This window comes from Mastomys coucha, unplaced genomic scaffold (assembly GCF_008632895.1).
Source record: "Mastomys coucha isolate ucsf_1 unplaced genomic scaffold, UCSF_Mcou_1 pScaffold9, whole genome shotgun sequence".
Classification (NCBI taxonomy): Eukaryota; Metazoa; Chordata; class Mammalia; order Rodentia; family Muridae; genus Mastomys; species Mastomys coucha.
In genome coordinates, this window is record NW_022196915.1 from 44,524,486 (window position 1) to 44,536,645 (window position 12,160).

General features: G+C 41.3%; 1 protein-coding gene across 2 annotated transcripts in view; it reads right to left on the reverse strand.

Annotated features, from left to right (window-relative positions):
• Positions 1-12,160, reverse strand: part of Micu2 (mitochondrial calcium uptake 2) — an 82,450-nt gene that overhangs the window by 40,138 nt on the left and 30,152 nt on the right. The window lies entirely within an intron of this gene.

Here is a 12,160-nt window from a genome sequence, read left to right on the forward strand (position 1 = left end):
CAGAAATCCGCCTGCCTCTGCCTCCCAAGTGCTGGGATTAAAGGTGTGTGCCACCACCGCCCAGCAGGACCACTAACTTTCAAGAGCCCCTTCTCCTTTCCACTGTGTTTAGGAGGCAGGTCTCCCGTGTTTTCGCTAAGGCTAGCTGACCTCAAAGTTTCTGGGCAATTCTCCTGTCTCTGCCTCTCATCTGAATGGAGACGTGCTGGGATTACAGATGTGTGCCACTGCATTTGGCTTCTTATGAGGGTCCCAGGAACTGAACTCAGATCCTCAGGCTTGTGCAAAAGTGTTTTTACCTCCCAAGCCATCTTGCTGGCTCCTCAGCCTACTTTATCACTCACATGACTTTCTTACTATTCACTATAATTCTAAAGCAATAATATTGCTTCCTTTGTTGAAATTTATTCTGATAAATTGATCATGAGCAGCACAAACTTTACTTCTTGATCTTCAAACCATCTCATAAACTAAACTCCTTGTACAACTCCATGCATGGTTTGTGAAAATCCTAGCAATACACTGAAGAGCTGAGTGCTGTCGGATATGCTTTCTTGTACTGTGCTCTTAAGTCAGGCTATAAGATGACCAGGGGCGAAATCTATTACTTGTTCATAGAATGCCAAGATTAAGAAGTATTAATAAAAAGTTAATTGTGATTAGTCATTTCCTACTTTCTTTGAGGACATTTTTGTTATCATTACTTTATAGCTGCAGTTCTCCACACTGACAGTCCTTTTAAATCTTTGCTTGAGCCCCATTCTAGAGATCCCTTTAGTGATCGGAAAGTGGGCTTTACACATAACTTTTTTTTTAAAGAATTATTTATTTTATGTATATGAGTACACTGTAGCTGTCTTCAGCTACACCAGAAGAGGGCATCATATCACATTGCAGAAGGTTATGAGCCACCATGTGGTTGCTGGGATTTGAACTCAGGACCTTTGGAAGATCAGTCAGTGCTCTTAACCACTAAGCCATCTCTCCAGCCCTACATATAACTTTTTAAAAGCACCAATTCTCTGCCTCTACCATGTACTATGCAGAAAGGGTTGAGGATCACAAAACTAAGGAGATCATGAAGTTCTAATTTGAGCTGAAGCAGTGCTTGTTAATTAGTTTTGTTCTAATTTTGTAATATTATTGGCTTTGTCATAACAAAGTTATTGTGTAGCTATTACTATTTTATTGTTTAAAAAAAGGAGGACAATTTTTGAGTTAACACACAATTTTTGGTAGGCAGTATGTTTGGGCTATACATCAATCACCAATCATTTTTGTATTGCATGTTGGCTTTGAACTGAATAATTTATTCCCAGTTGTATATTTTTAACATTAAACCCCAAATTTAAAAAATGATAACAAATGTTAATGAGAGGGAAAACCCTAGAAATAATAAATAGTATCTACCTCACAATTAGTGGTGAATATGACTGTGCAGCTGCAGAAGCAGCGTGGTCAGAGCTGGAGGGTTCCATGCTACTATCCTGATTCTCCACTGACTATTGTGTGCTGTGGTGAAAGTTCTTGATTATTGGTGCCATCACAGGTGATGCCAGCTAGGTTAAGTAAGTATATTATTTACAACTCTTAAGTGTCTGTAAAGTGTGTAAAATATAGCAATCTAATGCTGACTACTTGCTCTAGAAAATGGTATAACATAAACATTTTAACTTTTGGTTTGTTTCTGAGACTGGTTATGTTATATAATCCAGACTGTCCTGGAACTTGCTTTATAGTACAGGTACACCTGAGACCAGCCACCATCCATCTGCCTTATTTCATGAGTTTGTGTGGCATCATGCCCAGGAGTATTTTAACTCTTTAATCTAACAGTTTAATTATGCATATAATTGTAGAGGCAGTTTTATCACTTTTAATTAAAATTTAAAATATTGGGTTAAGTGTTGATTATAATTTAAATTTGTCATAAAGCTTTTCTTTTTTGTTTCTTGAGGGTAGTCTTGCTTTACATGCCAGGATGGTCTGAGACTTGTGACCCCTCCTCCCAGGGTGTGTGCCATCATGCTTGGTCTTCTAATGGCTCTTTAAAGTTTATGCCACAGACTTCACTGCCATGTATATTTCTACTTTTCGACATTAAGGTTAGCCCTACCAGTTTCTGAAAGAGACTGCACTCTATCAGAAAGCAGGTGAGGTAACAAAGTGTGAAGGTAGAAGAGGACCAAGAAGCTGAGGTGGCCTCTTATATGTCATGGTTACATCCTGTGTTTGGACTTAAAAAAAACCATGTGCTTTAAAAAAAATCTACTTGAAACTGAATGAGTTAAAGTAATCTCTGCTTGCTTGCAGCCAAAAGCTGAGCAGTCAACCAGCTACCCCAGGAACATCCAACACCAGAGAAATGGCAATAAACAGTAGAGTCGTGACTGTAAATACAAGCAATACGCTACCAAACTACAGGCAAGGAGTACATTATAAAACCTCCTGAACAAGGGATGCCTCATATCTTCTTAATTGTGTAGGTGAGTGCTACCACAGAAGTTCGGAATTAATATCTGAGTTAGATTTCATAGTATTTTTTCCAGATCCTGGACTTTTGGATATAGTATTATTCTCATCTTACATATAAAACTAACAAGCACGAGGACTTAGGCCATAATACTGGCACTGGAAAATTTGTATTCTCAATCAGGTTTTTCAAAAATCAGGTAGTGGACAACTTGAGTCAAGTGAAGAGAATAGTGGGAACTGTGAGGACAGTTTTGTTGTGAATAAAAATTAAAATATTAACACTGTTTATTTCATATTAATTATAAAGTCTGTCGATTTGTAAATAGAAATCTGATCATGAAACTGGAGTGGGTGTTGTAAGTATCAGACTGATCTGGTGGCTTACGTGTCAGGAAGGAGCCAATGTCTACCACATCACTTAGCAGTCACAGGAGCATGGACATGGGACTTGGTTCCAGCCTCAGTTTTATAGACATGGTAGAATTAACATGGGAACTGAATTCAATGCATCAACTGTCAAAGAGGGAGGCATGTTCTGAGCACTAACGGGGCTAACAGTTCTTGCTGTCATATTTCAAAACAGCACAAACTGATGCTGAGAAATGAGCTTTAAAAATGAACAGTAAAGTGCCTTTCAGTTTCTCATTAAAATAAATACAAAGGTGAAACAGAAATCATGTGTGTGTGTGTGTGTGTGTGTGTGTGTGTGTGGTACCTTTTTATGCGGCTTCCTAACTTCATCATCCCCACAACACTATTTTTTAATGATCTAGGAACAGGAGAGAGGCTCTGGCACTAACCAGCAATGCAATAGGATTAACTCCTGTCACAGGATATTTGAGTATGGTTCACAGAAAACCCAACTGTTAGCAAAATATAAAAACTTAAATAGGTACTGTATGTCAGTTGCACTCAGGTGTGTCCTGTAGAGAAGCAGCTTGGGTGTGCCTCTAAAAGCCGCCATAGATAAGAATGCTAAAGAATGGAAAGTTCCTGCCTTGTTTGAGGCAAGTTGCTTGGGAGAGGTCTTGTGGTCTTTGCTCTATGACCCAAGGAGAAGTCAGCTGGATGGCTCTGAGCTGCTGCCTTACCATATAGTTAAAATGGCTTGGGTCTACTGGCTTGGCTTGTTGCTTCCCACTATGATGGTGATGTGGTTCAGTCTGCCAAGGCTGTAGGGGAGGACCTAGAGAGACTTCTTTTATAGAAATGAACCTTTGAAGTCTCTCCATTTTTTTTTTTTTTTTTTGTCACTCTCTTTGGGCCCTTTCTCTTTTGGCTTGGAAGAGCTTCAAGGAAGGAGCTTGGGGTATGAGATTTTTTTTCAATTAGGGTTTGCAGAAATCACCGAGAAGCATCTGGCAGGACACAGATAAAACAGTCTTCTAGAAGAGAGCTAAGGAGCCCTCTTGGGTTTGGAGGAGCTCAAGAGAAAGGTAGACTAGTTTGGCAGACTGACACACAGATAGGAAGAGATTTCTACAGAGCTAGCTGCTTAGTTGTTGAATCAGGCTTGTAATTAGATATTTTGCATATAGTTAAGAAAATAAAGTTACCTTGCTGAGCTAGCACGTTTTCCCACAGCTCCCTCCTCACATGTCATTATGGTATGAATATCAGATAAATTAAAAGGACAAATATTATAGACTGTAGGTCTGTGTGACTCCCATGTACTACCCTTTGTCTTAGCACAATGACACATGCCATAGTAAGTCACCTCAAACATGTTCAATTACTTCTTAAACTTAACTGATCTTGATAAAGACATAGCAGAAAGACAGGTGCCCAGAGGGAGGGAGTGATGACCACTTCTGTGCCCCTAGCCCCTTGGATACCTGGATCTCAAAGAGCCTAACAAGAGGCAGAACACATTTCGGCAGGTGGGAGTGGAGCCATTTTTGTTTTCCCTGAGATCCATCCACAGTGACTGAAGGTCAGTTGCATTTCCAGAGCTACAGACACCTGCTCGGTCTGCTGCAGAAAAGTTAAGGCAGAGCATGCTCCAGCACGGTGATTTCCAAAACTACATTGAGTAACCTGTTTTTCAGGTTGAACCCCTGACACAGCTGAGCTGATCTTAAAAAAAATGCTTCTTGTATGTATCCTCCCTCACTATAAGATCTTTTAAAACCATAGAGAACACTGAAAATTTCCTCTAAAGTCACTAAAACAAACAAACAACAAACCCCTGGAAGGTTCAAATGTAACAAGTGTCAATACTTTTCCTTTCTCCTAACAGGAGCTAACATCTGTAGGAGCTGGCTACTATGGCAGTCTCCCACATGCTGGGCTCTCCAAGCCCCACTTCTATATGACTCTTCACTAATAGTATTCTCAACTTACTGAGGTGGGGACAGAGGCTAGTGTTGAAGCCAGGATTCACAATCAGGCATTGACTTACTCCTCCAGCATGCTGTGAGGGCTGCCTGTGGCCACCCTTGGTTCTGGTAAGCCCTACAATCAGACTCCTCCATCACCCCATCATTCCTCATTTGCGTAAGTATGGCTTCCCACCAGGCCCAGCATTTATCACCAACCATCATAGCCTGCCTGTCTGCCATACACAGCAGCTCCCTCTTCTTTCACTTTATCACAGGCTTTTGGTGATCCCCAGCCCTAGTTAGACCAGATTCTACCTAATCCACACCAGAACCTGTAGGGTTCAAGAGAGAAAAGTAGTCATAATCTTTCTGCAAGACTCATTTCGGATCCATTGTTAATAACCACAGGAATGATTCTGTTCTTAAATTTTAAAAAGCACATTTTACTTCTGTGCTTTACATGTGTAAGCACATATGCAGGAAGGCTGGAAGACAACACTGGGGAGTCAGTTCTCTCCTCACAGCACGTAAGCTCAGGGGATCCAATGCATCTTTACCTGCTCAGTCATGTCACTACCTCCACACAGAACTCTATAAGGCCACTGGCAATTACACAGTCTTTCTTATTCCATTATCTCTTACTATTGAGGCTGCTTCTGTAAGTCCCCAACACACCCCCCCCCCTTTCTTACAACTTGTAACTGCTTTCTCATTCACGGACAGCAAAGGCCCTGTTATGCAGGGCCTTCCCAAGATCCCAGTTACTCCCATCTTCTACTGTGCTCCTCACCTGTGCTCTCTCTCTGGGCCTTGGTTCTAGAAGAATCTTCTGCTCTACCTCACTGTGCTTCAATCGTCCCCTCAGCTCAAGGTTAAAGCTCTTCTCCTGGGCACACTTCCACCCCCATCTCTCACATCACTCCTCTCCTTCCCTTCAGGCAATGACCTCCGTGTTTACTTCTCCTTTATGTACCCCAACTACTGTACGTGGACTCCTGTGTTGATACCACTCCACTGAAATGGTGGAATCTCAGAAAAGCCACCAACAGCCCTCATGCTGCCGACAGTGATGAACTAACTCTTGGCCCTCATCTTCTCAATTGTACTTTCTGTGACTAGCCCTTCTTCCTCAAAACCTCATTTGAACTCACTCCTGCTTTTCCTCCTCGTTCTGAGTTGCTGCTCCCTCTCCTCTGGGCTCCCATCTCTCCACTTGTAAATGTTGAAGTAGCCTGGAGTTCAGTTCTCCAGGCTTGTCTTTCTTGTATGAATGAACATTTGAGATCTTCCAATAATCCCACACACTCTTATGCTAGTATTTCTAATGTCTAAGCATATATCATGGTGAACATGAGACTACCTGAAGGTTTTAAAAAGGAGACATCAGAGATCAAAAGCAATAGAGCACAAAGCGTGGAAGTCCCAGCTAAAGGGAGATGCACCCCTCCTAGAGAACAGGAGAGGGAGGGAAGAGGCTCCAGCTAGGGCAGTATCAGAGGAATCTAAAGGATTCTTTGACTTTCAGCCTTCATTTGATCAGTTAAAATGGGTACATTTTATTATCATCGAGAAGGAAGGGTGTGATAGCAAGGCGGGCTGGAGGGTGAAGGAAGCTGATATGACAGGCGTGACTTGGAGGGTTAGGCGAGGCTGAGGAGGAACTTAGGGGCTCCATTCTGTACAAGTATGTGTCTTCCCAGCAGTTCAGGAGAGAAACAAAAGGGATATGGGTAAGTAGTTATCAGAATGACAGTCACAAACCCTGTGGCTACAGGGAAAAGGAGAAGGGGGCATTGGGATGACAGGACAGTGGACACTAAACATTTTTATGAGGTTTCAGAATTAAACATATTGGTAGCAGGTAAAGTGGAGGATAATGAATTAGTTGTCACAGATGGAGGTTCTGAAACCTGAAACAGTGAAATTGGGACAATTCCAGGTAGTAGTGTGGGATATGAATGGTGAAGCCAAAGTCACTGAAAGGAGTGCAGCAGGAGAGAATCTGGAAAGGGGAGATGGTGCTCAGGCTGGCTCACCTGTGCTGCAAGGGAGTGCACAGCAGAGACTCAAGCTAGATACAGGGAACCAGATACAGGGAGTTGCTAGGGTCTATTTGGAAGTACTATGCAGAGATGCTTACATAAGTCTCATCAGTTGCTATTAATAAAGTGTAGTATTTACCAAAAGGCCAAAAAGATAATGCCAGGTAAATGAGTTTAAAATCTAATAAATCTTAGATTGCTTCATATCATTTCATTTACCCAGAGAGCATGGGTCAGTGGTTTGGCTTAGTTTTTCTTTGTTTTGCTGTTCATCATGATCCGTAGGAATGTAACCAAGATGATCTTATCCACGATGAAAAATGAGGATAAAGGACATTATATGCATAAAGGATGTATTATCTGGCCTGCAAAGTTACTGAACTCTTGATTTGGCTCAGCGCCCTCTGATCATTTAACTGCATTCCAATGAATAATAAAAGTGGAAATGTCACAGTCTCTAATTATAGTTTACTGTAGCTCTTTGAACATATTTTAGGGGCTATTTTGATGTCTTTTCTGTTAAATCTGTTATCTGGTTGCAATTCACAAGCAATTTCTGTTGCTGTTTTTGTCCAGTGATGTGACATGTTCTTGCTTCTTTGTCATCTTTGACTTTTGCTGTTGGGCTCTGGATATTTTAGATGATATATTGCAGAGCTCTGAGCTCTAGTTCTTTCCCCACAGTGTATTTCAGAGGACATACTGTGGAGAATCTGGGTACTAGCTCCCTTTGTCATTCACTGCTTGGGAACATGCCCAGTGTCTGGCTGGACAGTTCTTAGTAAAGACCACACATCACCCGGCCTTCTAACTCCAGCACTCGAGGGAATTCCCAATGAGGCCTACTGCAAGTCAGTCACAGGACAAGGTGGGGTTTGGAGTTCTGGAGTTCCTTTCTGACCTCGAAAGGTGCCGAGTGTGGAGGTTTTCACCCTGCTGACTGACTAGAAGAACCCTGGACTCATCAGGCCATCTTTCCAATTTAGGCTGCCATGAAGGAACAACTCCCAGTGGAGTGATTCATGTTTGTTAGGACCCCTGGAGGCTCCTCATTTTTCTCTTTCCTAAGTGTGCTTCTGCAAAGTAGCCAGCGCATAGCTTAGCCTGTTTTCTTCACTCACTCTATCCCTGACCTCTCCACTTCCTTTCACCACAACCCATACCTATTTATTTATTTATTTATTTATTTATTTATTTATTTATTTATTTATTTTTGGAGATGGGTTTTTGCTTGCTATGTCGTTCATCTGGCCAGGTCTCCAGTATTCCCAGTGGAAGAGCATGTAAGACAGAGACTCCACTCTACAAATAAGGAGTGTGTGGGAGAGGGTGCCCCATACTTCATCCTCCATTAAAGTAAAGTACCCTTCCCAATAGTCCTCTGAGAACTGTGTTCCTGCAGTCTAGAATGAGTTTCCATCTCATTGAGTTGTAACAGGTAGGTAGAGGGGCCAGTGTTAAAGTACTCTAGATTTGAATATTTTCTTATCCATTTCAGTAGCTTTACTTGAACAGGCATTTCTAGATTTCCTATAAAACCTCAGACTTATTTACAGACACCTTTTTCTATTACTTTCAGTGAACAGTGGACCTATGGGTTCTTTCCATTGCCATAACAGACACTGTTCATTCACTTTTACTGAACAGAATTGTCCAGAGTGAACATACCTTGGTTTATCCATTCTCTTCAGTAGACATGTGGGTGGTTTCCAGCTTTTCTGCTAACCTAACACTGAAGCTATAAACACTCTTTTGTATATACCCTATGGCACACCAGTAAGTGTTCCTATCAGGAACACACCTAGGAATGCAAATTTTGGTAAAAAATTATGTTTATTTTCCCAAGGCAGTTAAAGTTGTTTTCCAAAGTAGATGGAGTTTTTCATTTCCAATTCCAACCAAGAGTGTGTAAATGTAAAGTCCTAGGAGCCTTCCACCTCTGATCTATAGCTTCCTCAACCTCTGGGATGAGACTTGATAATACAACTTTTCTCTTACCACAGTTACAAACAAGGGAACTATTTATATTCATTTTCTTGCTTTTTCCTCTGTAAATATCTATTCTTCCATTTTTAATAGCTGTACAGAGGGAGGGAGGGAAGGAGGGAGGGAGAGAGGGAGGGAAGGAGGCAGGGGGAGAGGAAAAGACCAAGAGGGAAAGCTCTCCTCCTGTCTAGTCCTCTTGTGGCAGTTCTAGGATGGAGGCTGGGGCCTCACCCAGCCTGGGTAAGTGCACTGCCACCCTCAGCCCTTTGCAGGCTCTTGAAAGGCTGGATCTTCTGAGTGTTAAAGGGAGCCTGTTTTATTAAACTGAAGTGTGTGTGGAGACCCTCATCAGAGAGTGAAGCCTGAAGAACAACCAAAGCAAGATGCTTTGACATTTAGATAACAATCAATTTGTGAAGACAGACAGGACAAATGGATCTCTGGACTAAGGTAAATTCTAAGGACATCATTAAGAGATCTCTGGGGCGGGGTAGGGGGGTAGGTAGAAGCTAATGGAAGTTAAAGGTTACTTCAAAGAACTTGTTAATTGGAGCTGGGATGAATTACTGAAGTCACCAGTCTGGTGATCAAGGCTGTTTTCTGGCTTTGCTTTGTGAAGGATGTCCCTCTCAAAAGAATCTTTATGGCTTGCTGCATTTAGGAAGACAGGCCAAATGGCCCCCTCTAAAGTGATAGTTTCTCCAGTGATGTCACTTTGCAGTAATTACCATGTCACTTGGGACACCTGGAGCTGACCCAGCCCTCACTCTTCCATGTGCAATCCTCCTTTAAAACTGTAGCTTCCCTCCATAACAAAACAAAATTTACACAATATCTTTCCACAAATCCAGCCCTACAAAGGATAATACATGAAAAACATCAACATAAGGAGCAAAACTACATCCTAGAAGAAGCAAGAAAGTAATCTTTCAACAAACCCACACAAACCTAATTCCACCTCTAACAACGAAAATAAGAAGTGACAATTACTTTTTTTAAATATCTTAATATGAAAATTAATATTATCAGCATATCCTAATCAAATGAAATCCAAAAATATGAGGAATTAGAAATTTGTTGACTGTCATCCAGTGGTCTCTCTAATTTGGTAATTGGGGAAATAGGTCCAATATTGTACAATCCATATACACTTTCTGCTTGTTTGTACGTGACAGTGTCTTGCTGTGTACCACATAAGGGTCTTGAAATCATGCTTCTCCTATCTCAGCCTCTCTATTAGTAGTATTGCTTATTTCACGTTTTTGCACTCTACTATGGTTTTCAGAACAGCTTACATATTTCAAAAGTATTTACACAGCCAAAAGAAACTTAGACAATTAAACTGGGAGGTGGCTTGTAAGAGAACAACAAAGAGTGAGACTGAATGCTTTGCTTGATGTTTGTAACTATTGTATCAAGTTTGAAGAAGAGGACTTTATAAGTTACTCTTTCTCTGAGATGAATTTTCAAATTATCACAGCCAATGAACCAGATTCTTAGCCTCACCTAATGTCTGTGCCACCCTCCAAGCAGAACCATTGTTCATTGAAACAGTTGGTGAATGACTTTATGGATAGACCATCTTAATACACATACCATTTCTTAAATGAATGTAACCTGTTCTCTGTGGGCTGAGAATAAAGTCACTCACTCAAGTCAAATAGCTTTGAACATAAAAAAAAAACAAAAAACAAAACTGTAGCTTCCCATGTAAATATTGACTCGTGTCCAGTTTATGTGCTATAAATAAATTCTGCCAGCTTTTCACCTTGTCATTCAATTTCTTTAAGGTAATGTTTGATAACAAAGTTCTATTTTAATATGGCTGAATCTCATTCCTCCCATTAGTACTTTTATCTTGAGACATGTGTCTCTATCTTGGGGTAGCACACACAGACACACACACTGCCTGCCATAAGGAGGAATGCTGCACATGTACATCTCTGGAGACTCAGATGCCCTGGCATCAGTTACTGATGGGCGATCAAGTAGGCTGCAGCCGAGCAGAATGGTGCCCTCATTGAATCTATTAACTAACTCTCATAAGAAATCAATCTTTTCTGAGAGCAAACCCTGTTTGGCTTTAACAGTCTATTTGATAGAACTGGCACTGGCAGGGAGAGGCATTATCTTTTTTTAAAAGATGTATTTATTTTATGTTACGTGTGAGTATCCTGTCTACATGTATGTTTGTATATACCACATGTGTTCTTGGTGCCTGTGGAAATCAGAAGAAGGCACTGGATCCCGTGGAACAGGAATTATAGATGATTGGTGAGCTGCCATCTGGGTGCTGGGATTTGAACCTGGGTCTTCTAAAAGCACATCAAATGCTCTTGACTGCTAAGCCATTTCTTCAACCCTGAGTTTGGTTCCTAGCACCTATGCTGGGCAGCTCACAACATGGGGAGTCTGTGTTCAGGTGCACATACCCAAACAGAGACATATACACATAATTAAAAATCAGTCTTTATTGTTTGTTGTGCTCACACATGCCATGGCACATGCCTACAAGGTACTGAAGAGCTGAGCACTCTGGCCTTCTGAGCCACATTAGTTACCCCTCCTCTTCAGGAGTTTTCCTCTCAAGTTAGTTTATATTCAGACTCTGGCAGCTAACCGATTATTCTTTAAAATATTTCTGATATGGGATCCTGGTAGATGCTGGGAGGCTTCTGATCCAAGCAAGCCCTGATTGACCATCTGTCTCTACTTGCCTCCAGGTCTTGAGTCATGGTGTCCTGTGACCCCAATTCTGTTGTGACCCTTGATGGACCTGAACTACTGATTTTATACTTTTCATCATTTTTTCTTTTTTCTTTTTCTGCTGTGAGGACAGGAGTAAGAATGTCCAAGATAAACTCATGTCAGAGGTTAAAGTACTCTATTTATTGCGAGTTTTTGAGGCTGGGTTTGAACTATATAGCCCTGGCTCTCCTGGAACTATGTAGATCACAAAGATCCCTCTTTCTCTTCCTCCAGTTTGTTGGGATTAAAGGTGTGTGCCACTATATATGGCCCAAACTACTGTACCAATGTAGGTCAACATTTTTGTTTGTTTGTTTGTTTGTTTGGTTAGTTGGTTTTTTGAGACAGGGTTTCTCTGGGTATCCCTGGATGTCCTGGAACTCACTCTGTAGACCAGGCTGGTCTCGAACTCAGAAATCCGCCTGTCTCTGCCTCCCAAGTGCTGGGATTAAAGGCGTGTGCCACCACTGCCTGACCTGTAGGTCAACATTTTTAAAGTTTTGCCACATAGTGCTAAATTTTCCTCCATGGAGCTAGATTAAAGTAATCTAAACATGTTTTTATTACTTTATTTTCTAATTCTCAAAC